The sequence below is a fragment of the Vulpes lagopus genome, chromosome 7, assembly GCF_018345385.1.
Source record: "Vulpes lagopus strain Blue_001 chromosome 7, ASM1834538v1, whole genome shotgun sequence".
NCBI lineage: Eukaryota > Metazoa > Chordata > Mammalia > Carnivora > Canidae > Vulpes > Vulpes lagopus.
In genome coordinates, this window is record NC_054830.1 from 84,896,093 (window position 1) to 84,911,282 (window position 15,190).

A 15,190-nucleotide genomic window follows, 5' to 3' on the forward strand; every position below is an offset into this window, starting at 1 on the left:
AATTTATTAAATTCCCAATCCTCAAGTTTTAAACACAGATCCAGATATATATATGTAGAATTGAGCCACAGAGCCTTTATCTTATTTACTTCTTGTACAGAATTATTCACTGCAAATTACTAAAGTTTCACTTGTCATACACAATGTTATTTGAGATTGTAAATCCCTGGTTGCTCCCTATTTTACTAACCACAAAACTGCTCACAGCTGGGATATGATGCATTATTACTTATTCACTACTCTGTTAGATAGTTTATCCAGAGCATAAAAAGAAGTGAATAAGGCTGTTGGAAGAGAACAGTCACATTACAACAATTCCGTGTGTTATTATGGCATCAGTTCTCCCTTGTTGGTTATATCCCCTCAATTGTTGAGCATTATCTTACACTTCAAACATCCTTTATATTTGGAGGGACTGGGAAACATTTCATTAAAATTATCGTAAAACCTATAACCAATGTCAGCTATAAATAATTTTGCTCTGTAAGCCAAAGCATATAAACATTTCCTACTCTAACATAAAAAGGTGAGTAGGATGCATGAGAATTGATTGAATCCAGAAGCCCAATTTTACACTTTTCTATTTCAGCTGTTGAGAGAGAGAGAGGGAGGGGAGAATAGAAGAGGGAGAGAAAGAAAGAGAGAAAGGACACAAAGAGAAGAATTGCTTCTAAAGCAGCATTTAGTGCCTTTGGTTTACCTTAATATCAGCTCCACAGCAACTAGGATTTATGATAGAAAGAATGCTTATATTGACAAAGAAAAAAATAAACTTCATGGTGAGCATAGCACATAGAGTTGTGAAATCAGTATGTTATAAAACTGAAACTAATATTGTGTGTCAACTATAGGCAAAAAAAATCAAGTCACTTAAAAGTAATCAGTGTCTCAAAATAATTTAAAACAGATAAAAATAGTATCTGGAAATGACTATGTTTACATATATATTAAATAAATAATGACACTTACATGGGGGCGTGCTTTTTTCTCCCCTAATAATAAACCATTGAAGAAGATCTGGATACCACCTTTGAAAAGTAAAATCCAAACTCCTAGACAAGGCACAGAATGATCTTCATACTTGCCCATAGACTGTATTCAAGGGTATTCTCGGAACACTATTTTTTTTAAGATTTTATTTATTTATCCATGAGAGACAGAGAGAGAGAGAGAGGCAGAGACACAGGCAGAGGAGAAGCAGGCTCCATGCAGGGAGCCCAATGTGGGATTGATCCCAGGACTCCAGGATCATGCCCTGGGCCAAAGGCAGGTGCTCAACTGCTGAGGCACCCAGGCATTCCTCAGAACACTATTTTCTTTATTTCTACCAGCATACAGGCTGCTGTAGTCTAGAACTGTCAAATTTGTGGGGATGGGACATGGTGGCAGAGACAGATAAGAAGTTTAGAATTTCTTGTGAGGCCCATGCCCTTAGTCTCAGAAATTCCAAATAATCGTTTCTGTTTTTTTTTTTTTCTATGAATCTATCTTTTAAGAAGTGTATTTTTAAAACCACTGGTTTACACTTATTATTGGTCATTACTCCATTTTTTGAAGCCTTACTTTTTGTATTCCCATTGCTAACAATATCCTTTATCAAAATCATGAAGAAAACAAAAAGACAACCTACTGAATGGCAGAAGATATTTGTAAATGATGTATCTGATAAGGTTATTATACAAGATATGTAAAGAACTTATACAATGCAACACGAAAAAAAAATTCCAATTTAAAAATGAGCAGAGGACCTGAACAGACATTTTCCGAAGAAAATGGCCAACAAACACATTAAAAGATGCTCAACCTCACTCATCATCAGAAAATACAAATCAGGGGATCCCGGGGTGGTGCAGCGGTTTGGCGCCTGACTTTGGCCCAGGGCGCGATCCTGGAGACCCGCGATCGAATCCCACGTCGGGCTCCCGGTGCATGGAGCCTGCTTCTCCCTCTGCCTGTGTCTCTGCCCCCCTCTCTCTCTCTGTGACTATCATAAATAAATAAAAATTTTAAAAAATTATATTAAAAAAAAGAAAAGAAAATACAAATCAAAACCACAATGAGATGTCACCTCACACCTGTTAGAATGGCTAAGCTCAGGAAAATAAGAAACAACAAGTGTTGGTAAGGATGTGAAGAAAAAGGAACTCTCATGCACTGTTGGTGGGAATGTAAATTGGTACTGCCACTGTGGAAAAGAGTATGGAGGTTCCCAAAAAATTAAAATTAAAATTAAAAATTAAAAAGAAATACCATATGATTCAATAATTCCACTATTGAATATTTACCCAGGGAAAACAAAAACACTAACTTGAAAAAATATGCACCCTATGTTATTGCAGCATTATTTATAATAGCCAAGACATGGAAGCAACCAAAGTGTCCACTAATAGGTAAATGGATAAAGATGTGATATGTATATAGATATAAATACACAATGGAATATTGCATGGCCATAAGAAAGAATAAGATCATGACATTTTGGACAACATGGATGGTTGTAGATGATATTATGTTAAGTGAAAGAAGCCAGACTGAGAAAGACAAATACCATATGAATCCACTCATAAATGGAACCTAAATAATAAATAAACAAACAAAAAGCAGAATCAAAACTAGAAATACAGAGAACAAACAGTTGGTTGCCGGAAGGGAGAGGTTGTGGATTGGGCAAAAATGAGTAAAGGGGAAAGGAGATGCAGGTCTCTAGTTATAGAATGGGTAAGTCACAGGAAGAAAGAACAGAGATAAAGAGTACACAGTTATTGTAATAGTGATGTAATGGGAAGATGGTGGCTATACTTGTTGGGAACATGGCATGATGTATAAACTTGTCAAATCACTAAGTTGTACCCTTGAAGCTAATGTAGTATTGTGTGTTAATTATACTCAAATTTGTAAAAAAGAAATCCTTTATCTTTTTGAACAATGAAGTCCTAGTATATTTGAAGTCCAAACTCTACATTCTTTTTCTCTGTAATAATTTTCCACATTTGTGTTTCATTAGTATTTTGCATGTATCTCCATTTTATTTCTTATCAACTTCCCACTCAAAGCATAAATCACAAAATAGAAGGATCATCACCTTGGAGCTTGTTAGAAATGAAGACTCTCAGGCTCCACTCCAAATTCACTGATTTAGAATCTATTTTTAACAATATCTCAGGTTGATTCCTATGGACATTAAAGTTTAAGAAGTACTTCTTTTCACATTTCACAGTAGCTCTTTTTTTGAGAGAGAAAGAGCACATGCATGCATGGGGAGGGGAGGGACAGAGTGAGGGGAAGAGGGGCCGAGGTAGAGAGAAAAAGAATCTTAAGCAGGCTCCACACTAGGTGGGGGCTCCATCTCTCCGCCCTGAGATCATGACCCAAAACGAAGTCAAGAGCCTGATACTTAACCAGCTGAGCCACCCAGGTGCTCCCAGAGTAGCTTTTTTTTTTTTTTTTTTTTTTTTTTTAGAAGGAGAAAGAGAAATCTTTTTTTTTTTTAATTTTTATTTATTTATGATAGTTACACAGAGAGAGAGGCAGAGACATAGGCAGAGGGAGAAGCAGGCTCCATGTACCAAGAGCCCGATGTGGGATTCGATCCGGGGTCTCCAGGATCGCGCCCTGGGCCAAAGGCAGGCGCTAAACCGCTGCGCCACCCAGGGTTCCCCACAGTAGCCCTTTTTAAAGATTCTATTTTCTCTCCCCCCCCCCCCATTAAACCAAGAATTTCTATGAGACTAAGATTGAGTCTTAGAGAACATTATTTCCTCAGTTTTTAGCACAAAACCCCCCAAATGTATGGTAAGTACTCACTATGAATGTGTTAAGTGGAAATATTTTTGTGAAGAATTCTTGCACTATAAAGAACACAGAAGAGAAATGTAAACCTATGAAGAAAAGAAAGAATAACAATACAAAACAGGAATAAAGAGGTATGCCAAAAAATGTGATAGGAATAAATCTATTGTAAACTACTTCGTTTTCAGATGAAATCAATTTCAAAGGATTTATTTCCTTTTGAAAAATAGCCTCATGGAAGCAATATTTAATGCTGCTTGGCTAACTCGAAATTTAATATTCTATTTTACCCCAAGTTTCAATATCATACTGTGTTCTACCATGGTAGGTATAGCACAAACCTTTACCATAGAAGCATTAGCACATCTGTTTACAATAGTAATTTTTAAGTGAGTTTGTAAAAGTTTCTTAACGATCCCCTGTTTGGGGTCAACTGCCTTAAAATATCCTGGGATGTGGCTAGGGTTGTCCATATTACCCTGCTCTCCAGAAGATTCTAATTCATATCATCATGAGAGAGCCTGTGACTGAATATGCAGTTTATTCTTTGTTAGAAGTTGAATTGTGTCCCCTCAAAAAGATACGTTGAAGTCCTCACCCCACTCCCCCGACCTCAGAATTTGGCCTTAACTGGAAATAGGGTTAGGGTAGCTGTAAATGCAATTAGTTAACATGAGGCAATACTAGAGTAGGGCAGGCTCTTAAGTGGCCCTTGAAAGAGGAAAGAGAGACACAGGGAGAACTCCAGGTGAAGATGGGGACAGAGAATGCAGTGGTGGGTCAGCAAGTCAAGAAACTCCAAGGATTGCTGGCTGTCCCCTGAAGCTAAGCTAGAGCCATGAAAGGGAACAAGCTCTGTCAACATCTTGATTTTGGACTTGAAGCCTCCAGAACAGTAAGAAAAGGTTTTGTTTTGTTTTTGCTTTAAGTTTCTAGTACTTTTTTTACATCAGCCCTAGAAAAGATGCATTCAAATTTGTCTCAAATCAGCTTGAGTACCATTCTTGTTCTTCTTGTCACAGAGGACATTCTGGAACATTAGTACATGCACATGAATCTTGTTTGCTTGTTTAAGTTTCTTGACCTCCACTCTCTATGGACACAATCCATAAGAGTGCTTATCAGGCATCTGCTCCTTTTCTGATACACCTGGACTAGCTGGTGACTCTTTAGAGTCTAGCAAACCTTATATTTCATTAAGTTAGTAGGCAATTCAATCTATAGTATACCATTAAATTACATCTCTTTTTTAAAATACAATAGAAGGAAATGAAGTATGGATTTGTATCTAAATCTTTTAATTTCAAAGTCAATGCTCTTTGTTCACAGTGACAGAGCTTTACCTTGAAGATTATTTTCAGTCATGGGGTGGGAAGGAGGGAGGTTAGTTTTTCAGGTTTGTAAACAGAGAATCTGAATCATACAGAAACTCTTTCCTGTGGAAAGAACTTTTTGTTGAAATTTTGGAATTTGTTTGCAGGAGATAATGAGCGGAGGAGCGATGGGCAATGAAAGAAAACTGCAAGCTGCTAAGTACAATGTGTGTGTTTATTTGTGGCCTTAGGAATTGCTATTTAAGAGACAGAGTAGACTGAAATCTAACGTGTTCTGTGGAGAGACAAAGGAGGTTAGAATTTTTAAAGAGGAAAATGGGAGTTTACAGAAGTTGTTTTGAACTAAATATGATTAGCTACACATGCTGGTGTAGCTTCATTTACACTAATCTCTATGTGATTGGTTGCTAGGTCAGAAAGTTCTTTCAGGTCCACTCTACCATGAAACAGATGCCTTGACTTTCAGCTGAATCCCGCAAAAATTTCAAGAATTTGAGACAGAAGATGTGCATAAGACCCAATTCCTCAATGTCCTCTTGGCTCCATTTTAAATAACCCTCTTAGCAACACTTACTCCACTTTATTCTCTCTGTTATCAAGGGAGTAGCTGCAGTAAAAGGCCTATGAAACCTTGGTGTGTTTGGGAGCATTTGTGGGGGGAGGAGAGTGAGTGTCCTTTTCTTCTCCTATGCACAGAATCCAACACCCCTGTGACTATCTATAGAGTGCAGTAGCATTTGAAAAGGTCTGGAGGTGGCATGCTTAGCATGACATCAGCAGTCTTATCAAGGGCATTAAAAATTGGCAACAAAGATTTCTTTAATCAGCTTTCCTAGAAATAAATCTCAACCCAATTTCTCATCAAGATCGAAGCTCAAATCCACTTCATCAGAGATGCCTTTCTTTATTACTGCTTCTGAAAAAGCAACATTGCCTAGTTGCTCTGGCAGATTATTCAACATCTTCATAACTCTTACGTCTCTCTGAAGTATTTATTGTTTTCATTTGCTTGCTTGTATAACATTGATTTCTCCCACCTGGATGGGAATTTTGAGGACAGGAACTTTGAATGTATTGATTACAACTAAATCTTCAATCTAAAGAGATGCCTGGAATATTCAAGGCTCAAAAGTGTTTGTGGGATAATTGAATAAATAATCCAAGGAGCTGAATTAAAAGAGGCTAAATGTGGCAGTGGTATGCAATAAATTATTGGGAACTATGGTTTTGGAATTTTTGTAGGACATCCATTTTGAATAACCAGAAATAATTTAGGGTATTCGGGGTTCACAGGATGTTTCATGTTCTATTAGTCATGCTGATAAAGTCTTAAATATAGAATTTTGGATTAGAATATATATAACAAATTAGGCTCATGTGTAAATCTATATTATTTGTATCTTGTACACATACACAGATTTTTCAATTCCTGGAATCTAAGACAACAAAACAATGAATGTTAACACCAAAATTAATTGATACCAAGTGGAAGATACTTTTTTATATTTCCAATTTCCTAGAATCAGCACAAATTTAAGTTTAGGTAAAAATTCTTAAGAACCTTTGGTGCACATACCATTATACACTAGGATGTGAGATAAACAGTCACTGGTTTCATGGACTTCTGTTTGAAAACTTGAACAAACATTCATTTGACATAAGGAATAGTTCAGTGCTATGGTAGAAAAAACAGAAAATGTAGGAGGGAGTGAGTAGCTGTCTAACGCAAACCAGGTACAGAGGAAATCAGGGCCAAAAAGCTTTCCAAGAGATGATGTTACACTGTAACAGAAGAGGAGTAAAAAGCATGTAAGTAATGGAAATATGAATGAAAGTTTGTGTGTGTGTTGCATGCACCACACTCGTGTATTTGCTTACGTACGTTTTGTGGCTACAATGGGGTGGGGCTGAGGCAAAACTAGAGCTAATTATAAGCAATATTTTATTAGTGATCATAAAGATAAAGGTTGAGGTAAGTATTTTTTTCACTCATTTAGTTGGCAAAAATTTGAAAGTTAGCATCAGGTATACTAAATGTGAATCAAGACTATTGTTTACACATTATGCTAATAGGAATGTAAATTAGTACAACTCTTTCAGAAAAACTGGATTATTATATAATTTAGCATACACATTATAATGCAGGAGTATAATTTTTTTAAGATTTTTATTTATTTATTCATGAGAGAGTCACACACAGAGAGAGACAGAGAGGCAGAGACACAGGTAGAGGGAGAAGCAGGCTCCACGCAGGGAGCCCAACACAGGACTTGATCCTGAGTCCCCAGGACCACACCCTGGGCTGAAGGCGGTGCTAAACTGCTGAGCCACCCAGGCTGCCCTGTAGGAGTATAATTTTAGGTACATACCCCCCTCAGCCAAAAAAAAAAAAATTGTACATATGCACTGGTAGATAAATCAGGTATTTTTATAGCAACAGTGTTCTTATGGGCAAATAATAATCATGACAAGTAGATTGTATTAGCTGTCTTGGTAATCTTGTCTGAAATAGAAGCAGTGGAAATGGGAAAGGGTTAGAGATATCATTATCAAGTACCATTGATGAGATCTATTGACTGGTGGGAAGCAAGAAAGGTATCAGAGGTACTTAAGGGGCTAACTTTGTTCATGGTAGTACAAATCATTAGGATGTTAAATACAGGAAAAGAAACCAGTTTAGGAAGTGGGAAGAGGAGGGAGGTTGACAAAAATTGAATAGGAAAGCATCAACCTAAATATTAGCTATTCTTCTGTATCCCACAGTTATTTTCTGGGAACAGGGTATGTTTAAGAGTTTCTTTGAATGTTTAATAGTTTCTTATATTGAAAATCATATAGGAATACTGGGTTCTTATTTCCACATTCTACTTAAAACTGAGACATAGATAATCATCATGATATCCCTTGCATTATGGCTCAGTATTTTTTAACTTAAAAATGTATTGTCTATCTATTTAAAACAAAGTAAGATGGTTTTTGTTATTTATACCATTTTATATTCATAGATCACTTTTTAAATTTCATCAGTCCTGACAATTTAAGAGAGGATATTATCCCCAGCTGGCACTTAGCTTAATCTGCATATGGGGTGGTTTGTTTTTCTCTTGTTGATCCTTGAAGACTTTGCATTTGTCTCTTCCATATGGAGAAAATGGGTACATATTTTGTGAGCATCTGCAAGGCAATATTTAATACCCACACATTCCTAAGAAATTATGTTCAAGCTGACACATGTTTTCACAACCAATGTAGTTAAAATGTGTAATGTCACACTGCCTAAACAGAGTAAGAATCGATTGTTTGTTTCACTGAATAAATAGAAATGTTTTCTGATGCTTTGTAATATACTTTGAACAAAACTGCATATTAATTTATTTGACCATTCATTGTGTTTTTATTGCCTTTTTTTCTATTTGATCTAAAAACTGTTCATCAGGAAAACAGAATCAGGTGAAGGTTGATATACAAAAGTGAAAAGATATTGCAGGTGACACCATTAACTTGATGTTTCCATGCCCTGTTCATACCAGATGTGACTCTAAATTCTTGTGTGTTGCAACTTAGGAACTTTTCAGCCTTGGAAACAAAAACTGAATCCCCAGATGCTTAATTTGTATAATATGAGGGTTTAACACTTCTTTTGGAGTCATATTCAGGATTATATTACAGGCCAGATAAGGAAATAAGTACCATTGCTTTAGATTTTCAAACTAAAACTGTATTGCCAGTTTTGTGAAATTCATTATTTAATCATATTACCTCTCCGAGGAAAAAAAAAAGTGCTTTAAAAAATCCAGCATTAAAGGGCACATGTGTTTGCACCGTTGAAAGGCTATAAATATGTGTGCCACGGGAGACAACACTCATTTAGATGTCTAACTTGCGAAATGCTTCTTATAAAATCTGTTGCATAGCATTACATTCCTAGTTTCTATACCACGCTGAGTGTGATAGACATATTTCCCTCAGGAAGTCTTCTAAATATTGAAGAGATCACTAAACACTGCTATTGGGATCCCTATCTTATTTCTCTAAACCAAGGGTCAGCAAATTTTTCCTCTAAAGAGCCAGATAGTAAATAATTTAGGCTCTGTGGGCCATATTATCTCTATAGCAACTACTGAAGTCTACTATGGTAACCAGAAAGCATGTACAGTCAATGAATAAACAAATCAGTATGAATGTTCCAGTAAAACTTTATTTACAAAAACAGGCAGAAGATCCATGGACCAGTTTGTAACCTGTGTTCTAAGCAATCTTATTCTCTCCTGAGTAGACCTAACACATGCTTTTTACCCTGTTTAAGAAATAATTATAAAGTGATGGAAAGGTATATAATGAGCATTGTGTAGCATATGCACAAAGTTAAATATCATTGGTGAAACTAGGAAAATATCCTCTGTGTGCTGTAGAGGTTTTAATTCATTTATACTACCAATATTTCCTGGATACATAGTAAACAAAGCCTTTATAACAGGAAAAGTAGTGATGGAAAAAGCAGACACAGTCCCAGTCTAGGGAAGGCTGCATTAAATGATTTGAAGAACACACCTATGTGCTTTGAAATAGTATCTCCTGCTATGAAAGAGGGGAAAGAAGGAATACAATAAAGATGATTTGCATCTTTTCTCCCTCCTTTTCCATGTCAAGTTTTGAAAGCTTAACATATTTCAAAGTAGCATTCTGGACTATATATGGCAGAAATGAGTAAGAAAAAAAAAAACAAGGAACAAAATAGTATTTAAGAGAACAAAGTATTATATAGGTAATGGAATTGCAATATAGAGAACTTTGATCAAAGTAACATCTAAAGCAATGATGGAAATGGTGGGAATTCATTTTTCACCATTATTTCTCAATCTATTTCATTACATTCTCCCTAGAAGATACAAGAAAAAATATGGCTGAAATTATTAATTTGAAGGCAACTACTACTTAATGACAATCCAAGATGTTCTATATAGGCTACCTCTTTGATCTTAAACAACAGCCATCTTAACATTGAAATTATTTTTCACATTTGCCTCATGTTAAAACTAAAGCTTACCAAAAAAAATTAGTACCAACAAATAAAAGCCACATTAAACTAGAAATTGATTAGTCCTACCTAAAAAAACAAATCTGTACTAAAAACGAAACAAGGGCAGCCTGGGTGGCTCAGAGGTTTAGCGCCGCCTTCAGCCAAAGGTGTGATCCTGGTGACCCATGATCGAGTCCCACGTCAGGCTCCCTGCGTGGAGCCTGCTTCTCCCTCTGCCCGTGTCTCTACCTCTCTCTCTCTGTGTCTCTCATGAATAAATAAATAAAATCTTAAAAAAAAAAAAGTTAACAACAAAACAAATGGTGCTGCTTACATTATGACTCGTACACAAGAAATGATTTCCATCTATTAATGTAAGTATAATAATGAAGAAAACCTACTTATTAAAGTATCAAGAGTTGACTTATATTAAACAGTGAACGTCACGCTTTTCTCATGGTTTTGAATTCATTTCTAGGAAAGCGGCTGTTTAGATGTGACTCTTCATCCTCCAGTGCAAATGGTTTTAATAACTGCTCGGTCACAATGGTAAAATACATGCTTAACATAAAAGATTGTCAGCATCAACTGATGCTTAAAGATAGCTATTTACCATACAAAGCAAGTTAACTACTGTATCTGGCACTCAGGAGATGACAATCTGCCTACTATCAGAGCAAAATCCAGCTGTAAGTGTTTCTGGGGAAATTTTGCATTAATCTCTCCTATGATACCTTCTTGTAAGGTGATTTGCAGAGAAATCTGACTTGATGAAATTTTCACCTAATTGCAAGCTCATCCCTGTAGAAGAAATCATTCCATTCTGTCCACTAGACTAACCTCATAGAATGATTAGAATTCAAAGAAAAAAATGTTCTTACTGTATTCTGCACATTGGCCAAATTTTAATTAGCGCTCAAACTCTAACCTCTAGTGAGAAAAATCACACAGGCTAACTGTTAAGTATGTCTTGCTCTCTGTAAGAGAGTGAAGGTAAACTGAGTCCTCATGTTTCCTTCATCTTAAAAATGCTATAGTTTCATAATTCCATTATAGTTTTATATCCTGCAATGTTTAATATCTCTTGTCCAATTCAGCTCTAACCCCATACTCACATATTATTTTGAGTACATGATGTTTCACTTTCTCTATTTGGGTTACCTAAGATAATATTACTATTTAGATGGTTAATTATAAAAATATTTATAAGGACATATATATATATTTTCTTCTTGGATTACTTAGAACTCTCTGGACTATGCTATATGAGTCTGATATATTCAAGATGCTCACGTTTTAAAATTATCTTGATATAGAGTCAAAGAATCATATATCATTCTAATATCCTGGTCTCCTTTTGAGTGTCCTTATGACAATTCATTATATATACTTTTTCATTTATTTTAATAGGTAAATTACATACAATTTAAATTCACCTTGCTGAGTTTTCACACACATGGCTGAGCTTGTTTTCATGAGGACACACTAATTGAACTAGTATTTTCAGATTCTTTTCCAAGAAGAATGAATATATTCCCATTCTAAGGTATTTTGCAATAGATAACTCAAAGGAAAGGATTAATCTTCAGTGCTCCTATCAGATTTAACTGAATGTGACTGTGAATGACAAAGATGAATTTTCAAGATTTGACAAGAACCACTGACTGCCTTTGTGTAAGAGATCTGTTATTTCGCAAGTCTCTCATAAATTACTTTATAGTTCCCATGGACATGGTTTAAAAAAATGTTTAATCATTTTTCTAAGTAAAAATTTTTAATCATCTCTGTAAGTTGATAATTAACCAAGGATTTGATCCCCATGTAGTAAGTTTCCCACTGCAAAAAGTTCTGATATTCTTCTAGACTAGGTATTAAAAGAATGAGTGGATCAACTCCCTCTGATTTGCTATGACTTCATGATGGGTAATTGTAAACAACTGAAATACGGTCATCCTGAAGCAGTGCAACTGATAATAGAATTTTGATGATTGTAAAGATGAAAAAGACTACAGTCTCTATCTTTTAGGGAAGTGGATTATAATCCCATTTGTAGGGGAGTGCACTTTCATATTACTTGTTTCCTCCCATTTTGTGTAGCAGAATAATCTCAGAATGACATTGCAAATGTGGTAAGCGTAATTTGTCAATGTAGGTCAACCTGCATTGTCTTTTTCTTTTGTGGATCACCTTCTATAGAGTGTACAGTAACCTTTAATAATACCAGTGTACCTATATTGCTCCCAAATGGCTCTTGTTTTCTTTTTATAAGCCTTCAAGAAATATTGGGTTTTGCCACCACCCTCTTCTCCCCAAAAATGCCCAGATGTTTCTGAGTTGCATATTTTTCCCCGAAGAAAAAAGTATAGATTACCATCTAATGCACATTAATCTGTGTATTTCTAAATTTGTAGGTAATATGCTATATCCAAAGTGAGGCACAAGGTGTCCATCTGTAATGCACTCCCCTTTTCAAAGCAAGTCTGAAGTATTTCCTTATTGTATAAACTAGTTATGTAGAAAAATTGCCATTATTTCAGAAAAGTGCAATTTTTTCAAATTATGTAGGGATTATGTGCTCTTAAGGGTACTTTGAAAATGACAGGTTTTCCAAAGAAAGTCTTAAAAGCATTTATGGGAGCCAAAAAAAAAAAAGTGCTTTTAGTAAGAAGAAAAACACTTTGATTCTGTTAAATAGATCACCCAAATTATTCTCTCTACAGCTTCTCTGGGAAGTCATATTTTTCCTAGTTCTTTTCATTCTCATTCCCATCATTGTCCTTCCTAAGATTATTATATGTAACTTTTGATTACATTAATGGACTAGTTGATAGGAAATATTCAAAAACAGAGAAGTAATATAAGAAGAAGGGAGACTAACTGGGAAACTCCCCTTATTAACAAGTTTCAAGTATGAGGCTAGTGCTACAATTTGCATGTGTCGTCATTGTGGAAATTTACACTCTAGCAGCTTCCTCAAGATGAAGGCACAACTTCAAAGGTGACTGTTGATTTCCATATTTAAAAAACCTGAAAAACATTGTTTTACAATTAATGGAAATACTTATTAGCACATTTTGTTTAGGTTTGTTTGGTTATAATCCTGGGTGCATGAAAATAGGGCATCAAATCCATAATTTCAATTTGTCAAAGATAGTGTGATTCAGAAGGCCAAGAAATCAATAGTACATTTTTGTGTATGAGGAAGTCACTAGGTATCAATTCTTTGACCTATATTCATGTTCAAAGGAAAAATATAAAATATCTTTGGAATATTATTATAACATAGTATTTATATGGATATTAAACACATTTTAACATACTGGTATATGAATTTCAGATAAGAAATCCAAGTCAGCTCCATGAAACCTCTTTATGTAACTTATAGTCCTAAAACTTTTTCAATTACTTCTACCCTAAGATCATTTTGTTTCTAACCTTTTAAGCATAGCTGAGGGGGAAAATTTGATGAGTAAACTCTTAAACTAAGAAGTACATTTTTGGGGTGGATGGCTCTGTTGGTTAAGTAGTCAGCTCCTGATTTCAGCTCAGGTCATGATCTCAGGCTCCTGGGATCCTGCCCTACATCAGGCTCCATGCTCATTGAGGAGTCTGCTTGAGGATTCTCTCTCTTCTTCTCCCTCTGTCCCTCCCCTGCACACACTTTCTCTCTCCCTCTCTCTCTCTCTCAAATAAAAAATAAATAAATCTTTAAAAAAATTCTGAACATAGAAGGGTAAATAACAAAATTATCTACCTGAGTATTCTTTTTTTTTTTTTTTTTTTTTTTTTTTTTTTTTTTCTACCTGAGTATTCTTTTGCATGTTGTTTTCACTGGGGCACCATGTGTTACAGTAAGAGAAGACTGCAGCTATGTTGATGGCATAAGGAGAATTCACAATGTATTTTGAAATTTTAAGGCACTTTTGAGGGTCTAAGAGCTTCATATAATTTTGTACAATGTCTTAAAGTGAGTACCTGCCAAAAAGTCATACATACTGAGTACTTTGAAATTACTGTTAAAATCTTAAAGGTAGATCAGACATGATTGGTGCCAAAAAAATTATGCCATCCTGCTAAGGTAATTACTACATTTTTTTTCAGTGTGCTGATTTTGTTGTAAATATTTAATCAATTTTTACATATGCTAGTTAGTATTCACTCTTTTTTCAATTCAGTTTTCCCATGCTCTTTTTTTTTTTTTTTGTAACCCAAATGGTAAAATCCTGTATACAGGGTTGCATATGTTTATACATATACACAAAAATGTGTATCAGAATAATAGGTGTACCTATGAAAATCAGAAAAGGTAACATTTTCACTCATGATAAATGAAAATGTTCCATCAGTTAGCATTTGTAAAATAAATAGCTCTTTGGTAGTGTCCCAGTGTAATTATAATATCAGAGGCTAAACAAAATGCTTGTGATCTATACATTCATATATATCAACATTTCCTTCTTTGCCTTAGTGACAATGAGGTAGTTGTGGCCTGCATGGGTGTTTTTTAATGAAGTAAAAATAGTGAAGTATTCTTGATATAAATGTGCACTGAGGATTACTGTCCAGTTATTAATCAGTCGATGTGTACTAATGCACTGGAAAATCATATACCAGGTAAATGTGTTCAACGTATCTTTCTGGCAAGGATAAAAATAGTTCAGAAATCTTGTAAAGAATTACTACAACAAATACTAGGGTGGAAAAAGAACATTGCAACTATAAGAAACTGTTTATTTATAAGGGAGCAGAGACATAAATATCATCATACAGTGACTGTAAGGCTGTTTGGTTTTCTTACAAATCCTGTAGTTGACAGCTTCCCTGAGGAAGACATAGCCCTCAGTATAGTCAAACACTCCAGGTAGTCTGAAGAGAGCCCATGCTGTTCCATCTACTCTCTCTGTGATGGTACACACAGATCCTACACCTGTGAAGTTTGGTGTAGGGGAATTACCTATTTTATAAAACAGATGAATGAAAGAAGTACATGGATGGTACAATTTTGGTCTTCTTAAGTTTTCTGTATCCCCCACAAAGGTTCTTTATT